This window comes from Podarcis erhardii, assembly GCF_964252035.2.
Source record: "Podarcis erhardii genome assembly, chromosome: 4".
In the NCBI taxonomy this organism is placed as follows: Eukaryota; Metazoa; Chordata; class Lepidosauria; order Squamata; family Lacertidae; genus Podarcis; species Podarcis erhardii.
The window spans coordinates 77,826,031-77,840,106 of record NC_138508.1 but is presented as its reverse complement, the minus strand read 5'-3'; the positions used below and the strand labels follow the sequence as shown (position 1 = coordinate 77,840,106).

At 42.4% G+C, this 14,076-nt stretch overlaps 1 long non-coding RNA gene across 1 annotated transcript in view; it reads left to right on the top strand.

Annotated features, from left to right (window-relative positions):
* Positions 1-14,076, top strand: part of LOC309339953 — a 581,040-nt gene that overhangs the window by 430,793 nt on the left and 136,171 nt on the right. The gene's annotated exons all lie outside the window — the stretch shown is intronic.

Below are 14,076 nucleotides of genomic sequence, written 5' to 3'. Positions count from 1 at the left end.
GCGGGTGGCGCTGTGAGTTAAACCATAGAGCCTAGGACTTGCTGATCAGAAGGTCGGCGGTTCGAATCTCTGCGACACGGTGAGCTCCCATTGCTCGGTCCCTGCTCTGCCAACCTAGCAGTTCGAAAGCACATGCAAGTGCAAGTAGATAAATAGGTACTGTTCCGGCAGGAAGGTAAACAGTGTTTTTGTGTGCTGCTCTGGTTCGCCAGAAGCGGCTTAGTCCTGCTGTCCACATGATCCGGAAGCTCCCTCGGCCAATAAAGCGAGATGAGCACCGCAACACCAGAGTTGGTCACAACTGGACCTAATGGTCAGGGGTCCCTTTACCTTTACCTTTAAAGCATACCTTCAAGGCACATTTCAATCAACTGCTTATCCAGAGAATCCTGGAAACTGTCAATCCCCCATTTTGGCATTGCATAACTGGCCAGCCTACAGGCATGAGTTCAGGAATTGCATTCCCACTGTTGATGGAGGCAAGTTTGCTCCACCCCCTCCTAGAGGAAAGAGACTCTGATTGGTCTCTCCTTTTTGGAGGGGGACAGGTAGACCATGTGTGACCGGAAGACTGATCTGATCCCTCCTCTTCTCCTCCCAGTCATTGTCGCAGGCTTGCAGGCTCTTCTCCTGCTGCTCTCCTTCTACACATGGGGCAAGAGAACTTAGCTGCTGAGAGAACTGATGCCATTTTCTCCCCAATCACAGCTGAGTGGTGTCTCAACTACTTGGATGGAAAGGGTCCATGGGGAACAGGGAATTATGGATATGCAGTAATGTCACTGGAATGAGGATGACAACAGGAGCTGTGTGCTACCCAGCCTCTGGGTACATTTGTGGTCTTCTCAGGCTACAGAAGCCAAAGGAGGTAGCAGCACCACAACATCTACTTCTGTACGGTGCACAAGGGCTGTTGAACAGGTCTGGACGTTAACGTCCATTTGTTATGCTCATTTCCACGAGAGCAAACTCTTATACCAGGGAAATCGCATTATCCCAATTTTCAAACCACAGTATTTCTTACTTTCCTCCAAAAGCACAAACATTGTTAATATTTAATATTTAAATATTTCTATAGTTATTACTGTGCAGAAAGGGAGATGGTTTGTTACACAGAGCAACATAGCTCCTTCCCTTCCACTTCAATGTCTACTTTTGGATCAGGCTGTAAATAAGAATACCTGAAAACACATGACTGCTTTCTATGCATCAAGGGCAAATAGCTAAACAGGCATGCAATGAAGGCACGACAGCTGTATAATATTACCAGAATAATCAGAGATGTTCTGCTTATTAATAAATATGTGACCTTTCTATTCTGCTTATTTTAAAACCTCGTTATTTAACATAACATTTCTTCCAGCTTTTTATGAAGATGTAGCCTCCCTTGACATGACTTGACTTGACTTCACGTAGAAGCAGTATCACAGAAATAGGGCAAGACACATTAACAATGCAATCCTACTCACATGAATTTAATGGGACTTTCTCCCAGGTAAGTGAGGTTAAGGATTGCAGCCTACGAACCGAAAGGTGTTTTTTTTAAAAAAGTGGCACAATCTCTTATTAAACATTTTAAATGCTTGATTAATATTAATATTTGTTATTCCTTTTATTTATGTAGAAACAAATCAACAAAAAATTATTTAAAGATATTTCATACATTTCACTTCTGTTCTACTACCTTTCTTATTAGAAGCAAAAACCTGGGTGACTAATTAATTGTGAAGGAAACTATGCTAGCGGTCCATGAACCTAATCTGTAATGTATTAGGCGACTCTGCCAATTAGGGGTTGCTTTAGATGAGGCATCCCCAACCTGCGGCCCTCCAGATGTTTTGGCCTATAACTCCCATGATCCCTAGCTAAGAGGACCAGTGGTCAGGGATGATGGGAATTGTAGTCCAAAACATCTGGAGGGCTGAAGGCTGGGGGTGCCTGCTTTACGCATTGTAGAGCCTTCCAAAACTCTGAGGAAAATACTGCCTAATGAAAATGCAGTGTACATCACAATCCTAAGCATGTGTGTCTGGTCGTCCTGTTGAATTAAAAGGGATTGACTCCCAACCAAGTGTGTATAGCAGTGTTTCTCAAACTTGGGTCTCCAGCTGTTTTTTGGGACTACTATTCCCATCATTCCTGACCACTGGTCCTGCCAGCTAGGGATCATGGGAGTTGTAGTCCAGAAACAGCCCAAGACGCAAGTTTGGGAAACACTGGTGTATAGGATTGCTGTCTTAGATGCGATCATGTTCACATGTACATGCTTCCTTGACAATAGGACTAGTTCTTTGAAGCTGATAGGAAAGTTGACAAGTTTAGGGACTCCCGTTCATTTCAATGGGGCTAGTGCAGGAGAACTGTGGGACTGAGGGCATCACCAAGGGTGTCATAGAATGGGGTACTAGAACAGGGGTAGGAAACAGTTAGGGTGCAAAACAGGTGTGGCTGGGGAGAGGGTGTGGCCTAGGACGATTCTCTAAGGTTAGCTAGAGATGCCTGTATTTGAGGCAAGTGACCTTCTTGTTTGCAGCTTCCTGTTTTTTGTGTGTGTGTTTTTACGTTCCTCTTCAAGGACATCTGAAACCTGCTCTTGAGTCTGGTATCTGACTGTTCTCCTTATAATAGCAAAACCTGCCTGCTGCAAACAACTAAGTGTCAAGGTCCACTGCCCATTATTTCCATTAATGGCATATGAGGATCTCCTGGAAAAGGAAGGGTAGATACCAGAAGTGCCTAAAAATTGTATTGAAAGCTATTCTGGCTCATATATTTCCATCCAGACTTCTGAGTCGGTTGGGGCTTCCATTGGTGGTGACCCAAGCATTAACCTCTTAATTTCACTGCTAATGAAGCCAGTAAAACTTGCATGCAAAATATATATTTCTGTTCAGCAGCACAAGGAGAAACTTGACAGAGCTATTATCAGAAAGGACACCTTTCCTGACTGAAATAATCACCTGGCTAATCTGCCACCATAAATCATGCCATATTACTCTTCCTTAGTCTTTACAAGAGGTCATCAGTGAATTACTAAGGCATTATATCATGTAGTGGACTCTCCAGGCATGGTCTTAACAAGTGAGACTGTCATAAACACTAATCTTTGCTTTCTGTCTTGAATACAGGCTTCTCCCTCTTTTAAAAAACTTCATTTTATACAGAATGTATTCAAATGATAGGCAATACATCACCCTCACTCCAACCTACTCACCATGTTTAACTTGTCTATGAATGAAATAGGAAGCACTACTGTTAGTAACTTAGCTGTCTCTCAATACTGGCATTCCTTTTTTTCCTGTACATCAAAATATCAATACAGTGGTACCTCGGGTTACATACACTTCAGGTTACATACGTTTCAGGTTACAGACTCCGCTAACCCAGAAATAGTGCTTCAGGTTAAGAGCTTTGCTTCAGGATGAGAACAGAAATTGTGCTCCGGTGGCACGGCGGCAGCAGGAGGCCCCATTAGCTAAAGTGGTGCTTCAGGTTAAGAACAATTTCAGGTTAAGTACGGACCTCCGGAACGAATTAAGTACTTAACCCGAGGTACCACTGTACACCAGTATCCAACCCCTCACTTTGAAAGAACTGCGTGGACACTAATTGAGGGGAGGCGAATAAAGAACACCATTGCACCCTAGTTTGAAAACATCTGTGTTTGTACAGACAACACCGATAGTAGCTGATGCTTTAGATGATCTCATCACAGGAAGGTGTGTATAACTGCAAACCGCTATGTACAAAAGCACACTGTAAATAAACTACCTGTGTGTATTTCAGAAGATAATCAATTAAAATAGGGTTGCTGTTGTTTTGGGTTTTTTTTGTGACCAGTGGTGTTAGATGCAAAACAATTCAGTTCACTTGTTCGTGTCTCTTCATTTCAGAATTTAGCTCTCATGGGTCCCGTTTTCTAGGAGAACTTTAATGTTAACTTATGACAGTGACATTTATGCTGTTCTGCTTATTAAATGCAGCATCATTCCGCCCACCCAAGGCTCTTCAGTCACATGTGTACATGTGCTTGCAAAGTTTATTAATGACATGGACTTACGTACTTATATGAAATGACTGCCCCGTCACCCTTATCTTTATCAACAGGTTCTAGAAGACATACAAATAGATAGATGGAGAAGGATGCAAATAAGAGGTGGCCTTTTGAATATGTTGCTGTTGTTGTTGTTTAGTCTTTTAGTCGTGTCGGACTCTTCCTGACCCCATGGACCAGAGCACACCAGGCACTCCTGCCTTCCACTGCCTCCCGCAGTTTGGTCAAACTCATGCTGGTAGCTTCGAGAACACTGTCCAACCATCTCGTCCTCTGTCCTCCCCTTCTCCTTGTGCCCTCCATCTTTCCCAAGATCAGGGTCTTTTCCAGGGAGTCTTCTCTTCTCATGAGGTGGCCAAAGTATTGGAGCCTCAGCTTCACGATCTGTCCTTCCAGTGAGCAGTCAGGGCTGATTTCCTTAAGAATGGAGAGGTTTGATCTTCTTGCAGTCCATGGGACTCTCAAGAATATATTTACAGAATTAACAGCGCGATCCTGAGATTAAGTATCTCATGCTCCACCAATTGAGCTATCCATATAAACAAGCCAATCAATGTATATCTACCAAGATTCTAGATTCAGGTAGGTAGCCATGTTGGTCTGACGCAGTCGAAATAAATAAATAAAATGTCCAAGTAGCACCTTAGAGACCAACTAAGTTTGTTCTGGCTATAAGCTTTTGTGTGCATGTATCTAAAGAAGTGTGCATGCACACGAAAGCTTATACCCAGAACAAAACAAAATAAAAAAATCCCTTCCAGTAGCACCTTAAAGACCAACTAAGTTAGTTAGTTCTTGGTATGAGCTTTCGTGTGCATGCACACTTCTTCAGATACACAGATACACAAGTGTGCATGCACACGAAAGCTCATACCAAGAACTAACTAACTTAGTTGGTCTTTAAGGTGCTACTGGAAGGATTTTTTTTATTTTGTTTTGACTATGGCAGACCAACACGGCTACCTATCTGTACCCAGAACAAACTTAGTTGGTCTCTAAGGTGCTACTGGAAAATTATTATTTTTTTATTTTTTTATTTATCTACCAAGAGTAAGTCCTATTGAGTTCAATGACATTTAGTCGCAGATAAGTGTGTATAGAAGACAACCTAACAATTCAATCCTATACATATCCACTCAGAGTAAGGTCCATGGGACTGCAATGTAACTTATGTCCTGGTATTATCTTCACTGTGATGAGATACTAATTCATAAAATGCAATTGGATTCTATGCTCTTTATTTTTTAAAAAAATGACAAAATCAGAAGCTATTTTTTATTTCTATCTGTCAGAAAGTATATTTACATGCCTTCCTAAAAAATAAAAGTCAAGTTGCAGGAAGCGGGCAGCCAAGCGTGAGCTGTACTTGTTCACAAGACCAGGTTCCACGTGTTTCTCTAAACGCAGAAGTGACTCCCTGTAGAAGTTTCTGGTTGTATAAATTGCCTCATACAAGCAGAACCCCTGAAATCAAGATTTATTTTATATAGAGGGGAATGGGCCCAAACTGGTACGTGCAAGCACAAGGAGGTCCTGCATCAATAAAGGAAATGACAATAAATTAATTAGGTGTTTTCATAGCTGAGCCAGCTGTTTTCTACCACACATTTTTCTACCAATGTGCACTGGTGAAACACTGTGCATGTAGAAAACAGCTGGCTAGGCACAGCTGGATTGTACTCCCTTCAGCAATGAGCACACCTAATTGCTTTAATTTAATTCTTGCCATTTCCTTTATTGATTCAGGGCCATCTTGTGTTTGCATTTGGCTCCACATCATAACACTCCCAGGTCATATTTCATTGGATGACTTTCAGTTATTGTGGTCTGAGGTTGCAGGCAATGTGCTTGGAAGGTTCAGCCCACCACCTGTTTGCTCAATCCTTGCCCACCACAGCTGATGAAATATCTAGGAGCCGAGGGTTGGCCAAGTGGGTCCAATATGTGGCGAATGCTTCCTTTCCTTCTGTCTTGAAAGAGGCATCTGTGAGGCTGAAAGGATTGTCTCTGGCCCCTGAGGATTGCAAAAGTTATTGAACACTGATATAACATCATTAATATCCCTTCTTTCGACAAAGTGCTCATGTCATGGTGGCCATTCAACTTCAGGCAGCCATGATTATCAATAGATGCAGCAGTGGCTAGCGCTTATTGGTGGGGCAGGAGGCAGGGAGAACAGTGGAACAGGAGCCATTGACAAGGCAAAGCCACCCCCTGAAAGGTTGTAAATAAGAAGGTAGGTAGGGAGTGGTTGGTTGAAGATGGAGTGAGGTTGGTGGGGCAGTGCCCCATTCTCCCTTATAGATTGGCCTCCACTGAATATGTGAGAATATGCTGCATTCATTCTTCATTGGTTACTGGTTCATTTCCAAGCAGACATGCTAGTGGTTACCTTCAAAGTTCTGTGTGGCTTAGGATGAGGATACCTGAAGAAACATCTGCCGCCTTATCTGGTGCTGGGAATGATATCATCTGCTGCTGCTCTGTCACTGGGTGCCCCCACCACCAGAGTACTTTGACAGGTGGTTCACTCCTCAAAGAGGCTTGGCTGACCCTCTATGTTGCTATTTTTTTCAGTACCAAACGAAGACCACATTATCCTACAAGCTAAATTTGCCCCAGTGTGAAGATATGTCATCCTGTACTCTGCAGAGATGTTTCTGAAATGTGGATTGTTTCCCCCCCACACACACACACACTCTTCCTGAAAAGCAGCACCCAGTATCAGGTACTTCTACACCATATGGAAGCTGGCTTTCTGACATATGGCTTGAATTAACAAGTTTAAAACTGTTAAGATCAGTTTTTCTTTTGCTGGCGGCAAAATGGGGGATGGGAGGACGAACCTTGCCTGATGCACCTATGCTAAAGAGGCTTCAGTCACAGATACTGGTGCATTTGTTGACAGGAAGGGGGTGTTAACAACAGCAAGATTTGCAGTAGTAACAAAATGATGAATCAAAAGCTGGAATGTGCTTATTCACTTAATATAGTATATTGATCCAGTCACTTTTAGGAGACTGAAATCACTGCTTGCTTCTCCTGTGAAATTATGGTATACGTTATAGATATCTCTGATTCTGTCCCAAATGGTAGTCATGTTCCTTCATAATGTTTAGGAATGCTTACACACATTATGATGTCATTATGCAGGACACAGGTAGCTAACCTTTCTTGGCCCAAGGACCACATTCACCCTCACCCAACCCTTTCATGGTCCCACGCCAGGGGTGATTGGTCACCCCCAGAGATGTAAACAGGCACCATTTTTCATTCTGCCCTGTAGTCACTGCATGCAGCAGCACTGTTTCCACTCTGCTCCAGTTTATCTTCCACCAAAAGCTGTTACTCATCTTGCTGTGGCAAAATCTGATAAATGCTCATAATGACTTTTTAAAATGCAAACTGATGTAAAGAGGGAAAACAGAGAAACAGGAATGGACAAGTCTATCCATCCCTACCATGGACATCATTCTCAACATAACGAAGGCAATATTGGGGGAGAAGTATGACATTGAGACCTGGGCTAAGAACATGGCCCTGAGGATACTTTCAAGATATACATGAGTAAGACATGAAGAAGATTCGTCTTTCGAAGTTTCTCCTCAGGGAGGCTCTTCTGTGATCTACGCAGTTGTTTTGACAATGGAGGCAAATGCCTTCTTAATACTCCCATGAGTTTCCAAACTGTTTTCACTGCCAGTGCTGTTTGACTCTGTCTCTGTGTGCATGGGCATGTGGTGTTTTGGTTCCTACGATGTTGGTTCTTATGATGTTGTTTTTATATTCTTGTAAATTGTCCTGGGAATTTTTCTTGAAGACTGGTATATAAAACCTTAAATGAACGATTGAAGAAAATATGTGTTCTTGGCTGAGTCTTATATATCCCTGGTAGTATGTTGTTCCTGGACAGCCTACTTTCCATTGTGGAGATTCTGGGTGAAAAAACACTGTCTTGCTTGTGGGCTTCCCATGGGCATCTGACTGGCCACTCTGAGGACAGAATCTTAGACTAGATCAGCAGGAATTTCTTTACATCCTTACTACGGTGCCAGAATAGGGGGAACTGAGAGACAGGCATTGCCTTCAACAACAGCTATTTACAGCCCATGTCTCTCTCTTTACAGATCTAACATCGCTCATTCCATCAGGGTGTTGTTAACACCTGAGCAAACCTAGGCGGATCAGGCATTGGGTGGAATCCTTTTAGACTAATATCAGACAAGGGTGAAGTGGTGCATCACCACCACGTCAAAATAGGTGCAATCACAGGGTACCCCGTTAGAGGGGTCTAGTTGGAAGTCTCTGTTCCAAACCAAGATGAGCGGCACATGGGCCATAGAGCTTCCTCCAGCAGCTTGGGAGCCACCCCAGTAGACCCACATCTTGTGGAGGACCCATAGAGTGGTTAAGAGCGGTAAACTCGTAATCTGGTGAACTGGGTTTGATTCCCTGCTCCTCCACATGCAGCTGCTGGGTGACCTTGGGCTAGTCACACTTCTCTGAAGTCTCTCAGCCCCACTCACCTCACAGAGTGTTTGTTGTGGGGGAGGAAGGGAAAGGAGAATGTTAGCCGCTTTGAGACTCCTTCGGGTAGTGATAAAGCAGGATATCAAATCCAAACTCTTCTCTTCTTCTTCTTCTTCCTGCGTCAGCCATCTACCAGGAAGCTGAGAAGGGATATACACCCAACACCTATGCCGAAGCCTACCTATATTTGGAATCAATAAAGTTGTGGCCAATTTAAAATCCCAGAACATTGTCTTGTCTGGTTTGTACACCCTCATAGACTAGGCGTTGCTCCCTGGGGGTGAGGGTCACTTTGAGTGGGTCTGCAACTATTTCCAGCCCATGTCTCCCTCTTTACAAACCCAGCATCAGGGTGGGGTTAACACCTGAGCAAGCCAAGGACCATGACGATATCCATTTCTCCTTTACATTATTCCATATTTCTTCCTTCTATTGATGGCGTTCTAAGTGCATGAACACAATGGGGTCACCACACATCAGTGTATATTGGAGCATTGCTGGTGTAATCTTATCCTGTCCCGGTGGGTAGAGGGTCAATACACCAAGGATAAGATAGGGTTGTTTGTATAAGCCTGGAAATTTAATAAGAAAATCTAACAACACACCATCAACTAGCAACAGAACACGACCAAGAGACTAAAAGATATGCTTAGTTTCACTTGGACGAATACCCTTACTGTTGCAAGTTGTCATTGTTAGAATAAATGATAATCTGCTAGTTGAGGGGGGAAAGGATAATCATTATTATGGTATCATAACAATGTTTTTGGCTTTGGGTTTCATATCGAAGCTATTTGATAAGACAAACTTGAGTGACAGATGCAAACTGGGGATGGCACTGGGTCCCTCTGATCTTCTCTAATTGAATTTTTGTAGGATGAATTGAATGGGAAAAGTTCAAAGATCTGGGGATCCGTATTACACAAACATTGTTTCATTTAATCAAAACACTCTTTGAAGTGCAACACTTGTAGACCACCTGTAGCTTTGAAATATAAAGTCATATGAAAGCTTCAGTAAATCTGAAGAGGACAGCGTGCAGCTATGATATGCCAATGGAAAGAAAAAAGCGAAGGAGGTAAAATGATCATGAAAGCATAGTTTGTATTAATGTTTCTCTTCACTATCCTTTCATTCCCCAGGGAGCAAAGCCTTCTAAAGTGGTAAGCAACACATTACTTTATTCCAGATTTTATCTGATTTTTATTATTTTTATTATTATTATTTAGAAATAGAGTACACTTTATGTATGGTACCACGGCTTTAATTGTTTCCGTGCTGGAATATTTCATGTGGATTTTGCTTTATTCAGGGTGTTCTGCTAAGACCTTATTCCAATTTCAATTCTGCTCTGTGAAGTTTACATTTAAAGGCAATTTCAAAGACAAAATGGGTGTAATGCAGTCCTTGCTTTCATACAAAGGATGCAATCGAGGTGTTGTTTTCTGCCTTAGAATTCTACATGCATCTTGTAAAACCTACCAGGTATGTAGGAAAAAAACAAGGGCAACTGCAAGTCACTGAATATCTTCAAGGGTGGAAGAAAAGTTCATTGTACCCAGGATGCTGCTGTTGTTGTCATGCAGAGATCAGGACTATTGCACCCAGGGAATCAAGGGAGGGCATTCCTCTTGCCCCATCCCCAGTGTCTATGGAATTTTTCAGTTTCCCAACTTCCCAATGGATTTAGATCAGGTGAGGTTAGTCCACTTGGGCAAATGGGGCACTGCCCCATCAACCTCAGTCTCCCATCATCCAAATCCCACCAGCTTGTAAGTATGAATTTATCTGCCTGTTAGCTTCCTCTTCCTAAATCTCAGTGTTATCCTTCCTAGAACTCAGCAGGAACAAAGGTAGGATTAATTGGCTTTGCCTGTTAATGTCCTTGGCTCCACCAACTTTGGTCTCCCTGCCTTCTGCCCTAGCAGTCCCAGAGGTGATATGATAGCTGTCTTAAAATATCTGAAGGGTTGCGACATGGATGGTAGAGCAAGTGGGTAGGACCTGAACCACCAGATCTGAATGACAAGGCAATGCTGAAACAACATTAGGAAGAATGCTCTGATGGCAAGAGATGTTCAGCAGTAGAGCAGATGAACTCAGAAGGTGGTGGACTCTCCTTCCTTGGAGGTTTTTAAACAGTGGTTGGATGGTCATCTGTCCAGGATTCTTTAGCTGTGATTCCTTCATTGCAGGGGCCTGAAACCAGATGACCCTTTGGTCCCTCCTAACTACAATTCAATGATTCGATGAAGCCCCAGCATCTCCAAACAGAGCTAAGGCACACACCCCTCTAGATCAACTGCGAGGAAGTGTGTAGCTTGTGTGGGAGCCTGATCTGCTCCCACCTCAGCAAATGATCAGTCATCAGATTGATCATGTGATTAGCAGAGGAGGGTTGATAATTCCTTGATCTGCATGGAAGAGGAAAGTATGTGTGTCTCCGTGTGTGTATGAAGTGTATGAAGCGGCTCCACCCACTGCTAGCATACAGCTCTTGGAGGGCTGGATGAGGGCCAAAAACTTGTTAGCCACCATGATGCAGGTAATACTGAGCTAGATAGACCAACAGTCTGACTCGGTATAAAGTAGCTTCTTATGTCTCATAGCTCCCAACACATAAGTCAGATCATTGGTCCATCTAGATCAGGTATGGGTAACCCCTGATCTTCCAGATGTTGATTAACTACAACCCTGGCAGGTCCCACCTGTCATGGCCAGGAAAGAAAGGGTTGTAGTGCAGCGTCATTTGGGGCGGCCAAAGATTCCACACTTCTGAGCCCAACTCAAGAAAGCTAGTACAGTTTGGAGTGACGTATGCCCAACTTGTAGTTTATTAGGATCAATGCCAAAACATACTGAGCATTTCAAAGCAACGGGAAACATTCAGCTATTCAGTTTCAGCAGAACAGGCTCTGTTGAAAAAGCCAAGCAGGGGTTGGTGTCAGCAGAAGACTGTATTGCACAATTGAACAAACAAAAATTCCTCACAAGCCTCTAGATAAGAAAAGACGAAGAACTCCTAGGGTTCATTGTCTGAGCTCTTGTTGACTCAAGAGGAAAGAAGATAAACATGTTGTTTGCAATAAGTTATTCTAGATCCAATTTCAATCAAGGTTTTAGCTTCTTTCCCCGCTCTGTCTCTGTTTAAGAGATTATCCAGACAGACAATAAGAACTGAAATTTACTGAGAAAATGTGAAAGAAGAAAATGTATTCACCCCAACATTCCCAGTAATCCATAATGAATGAGTTATTTTGAGACAGGGAATTAGTAGTAGTAGTAGTAGTAGTAGTAGTAGTAGTACTCCTTCTACTACTGCTATCTGCTAGCATCTGATAAATTGTCCCTGAAGTACTGGAATACCATGTTGGGTTTTGTTTTTTTTTATAATGATATTTATTAACATTTCCAATGAAAACGTATAAACACAGACAACAATAAAAACATACACAAACAAAAAACAAAAAACAAGTATAATTTCAAACCTTATTTTCTTAAACCTAATTTCCCCGACCTCCTCACACCTCCCCCTTCTGTATTCTAGTCTCATTTATCTTATCAGCAAATCCATTCCCTTATTTCCCATAATTTTTAATAATTCTGTTCTTTTTCCTTAATCAACGCCCCTGAAAACCACTAATTTTTAAACCCATATCTTTCTAGCCTTCATTAATTTTATAATATTTATTAAGATAGTCTTTAAACTTCTTCCAATCTTCTTCCACTGTCTCTTTGTCCTGGTCTCGGATTCTGCCAGTCATCTCTGCCAGTCCCATGTAGTCTGTCATCTTCATCTGCCATTCTTCCAGGGTGGGTAGATCTGGTGTCTTCCAATACTTTGCACTAAGAATCCTTGCTGCTGTAGTAGCATACATAAAAAAAGTTCTGTCCTTCTTTAACACCACATGGCTAACCATACCCAGGAGAAAGGCCTATGGTTTCTTCAAGAAGGTATATTTAAATACCTTTTTCATTTCATTATATATCATTTCCCAGAAAGCCTTAATCCTTGGGCATGTCCACCAGAGGTGAAAAAATGTACCTTCATTTTCTTTACATTTCCAACATTTATTATCTGATAAGTGGTAAATTTTTGCAAGCTTGACTGGGGTCATGTACCACCTATAGATCATTTTCATAATATTCTCTCTCAAGGCATTACATGCCGTGAATTTCATACCGGTGGTCCACAACCTTTCCCAGTCAGCGAACATAATGTTATGACCAATATCTTGTGCCCACTTAATCATAGCTGATTTAACTGTTTCATCCTGTGTATTCCATTTCAACAGCAAGTTATACATTTTTGACAGATTCTTAGTTTTGGGTTCTAACAACTCTGTTTCCAGTTTTGATTTTTCCACCTGAAAGCCAGTTTTCCTGTCCAACTTATAGACCTCCAATATTTGATAATAATGAAGCCAGTCTCGCACTTTATCTTTTAGATTCTCAAAACTCTGCAATTTCCACTTATTACCCTCCTGTTCTAAAATTTCACAATATTTTGGCCATTTAGACTCCATATTAAGTTTTTTCAAAGCTTTTGCCTCCATTGGTGACAGCCACCTTGGAGTTTTATTCTCCAACAAATCTTTATATTTAATCCAGACATTATACAATGCTTTCCTGACAATATGGTTTTTAAAACCTTTATGAGCCTTAACCTTGTCGTACCACAATTATGTGTGCCACCCAAAGAAATTGTTAAAACCTTCCAAATCTAAAATGTCTGTGTTCTCAAGAAGCAGCCAGTCCTTTAACCAGCAGAAAGCTGCTGATTCGTAATAAAGTTTCAAGTCTGGCAGGGCAAATCCCCCTCTTTCCTTTGCATCAGTTAAAATCTTAAATTTTATTCTGGGCTTTTTGCCCTGCCAGATGAATTTAGAAATGTCTTGCTGCCAACCCTTGAAACATTCCATCTTGTCCACAATTTGCAATGTTTGGAACAGAAACAACATTCTAGGCAATACATTCATCTTTATAACTGCTATTTGACCAGACAAGGAAAGCTTCAAATTTGACCAAATTTCTAGATCTTTTTTCACTTGTTTCCAACATTTCTCATAATTATCTTTAAATAGATTCATATTTTTAGCTGTCATGTTGATCCCCAAATATTTTACACTCTTTACCACAGTTAAACCTGTCTCGTTCTGGGACTTCCGGAGGCGGCGCGAAGGGTAATGGCTGCCCTTTCCTAACGGGGAAGGGAAGCTCCGCTCGAGAAAGGGTCGTCCGCTACGGCGCAGCGGAGACCCAAAACGGAAAACCGCAGGCAGCAGAAGCCTGCGGTCCCGGGACCCGGCGGGCGCCAGTAGCGGCCACCGAAACGTTGAAGGAACCCCGTAAGGGGCTCCGGATCGCGGAGGAGGCTGCGGCGCTGTGGGTCGTTCCGCAATCGGCGGAGTGAAGCCGCGTAGCTGTTGCCAGTGAGCGCTGACCTTTCTTCCTGAAATTTATGCTTTGAAAACAACAACCCGTGAGTAAAC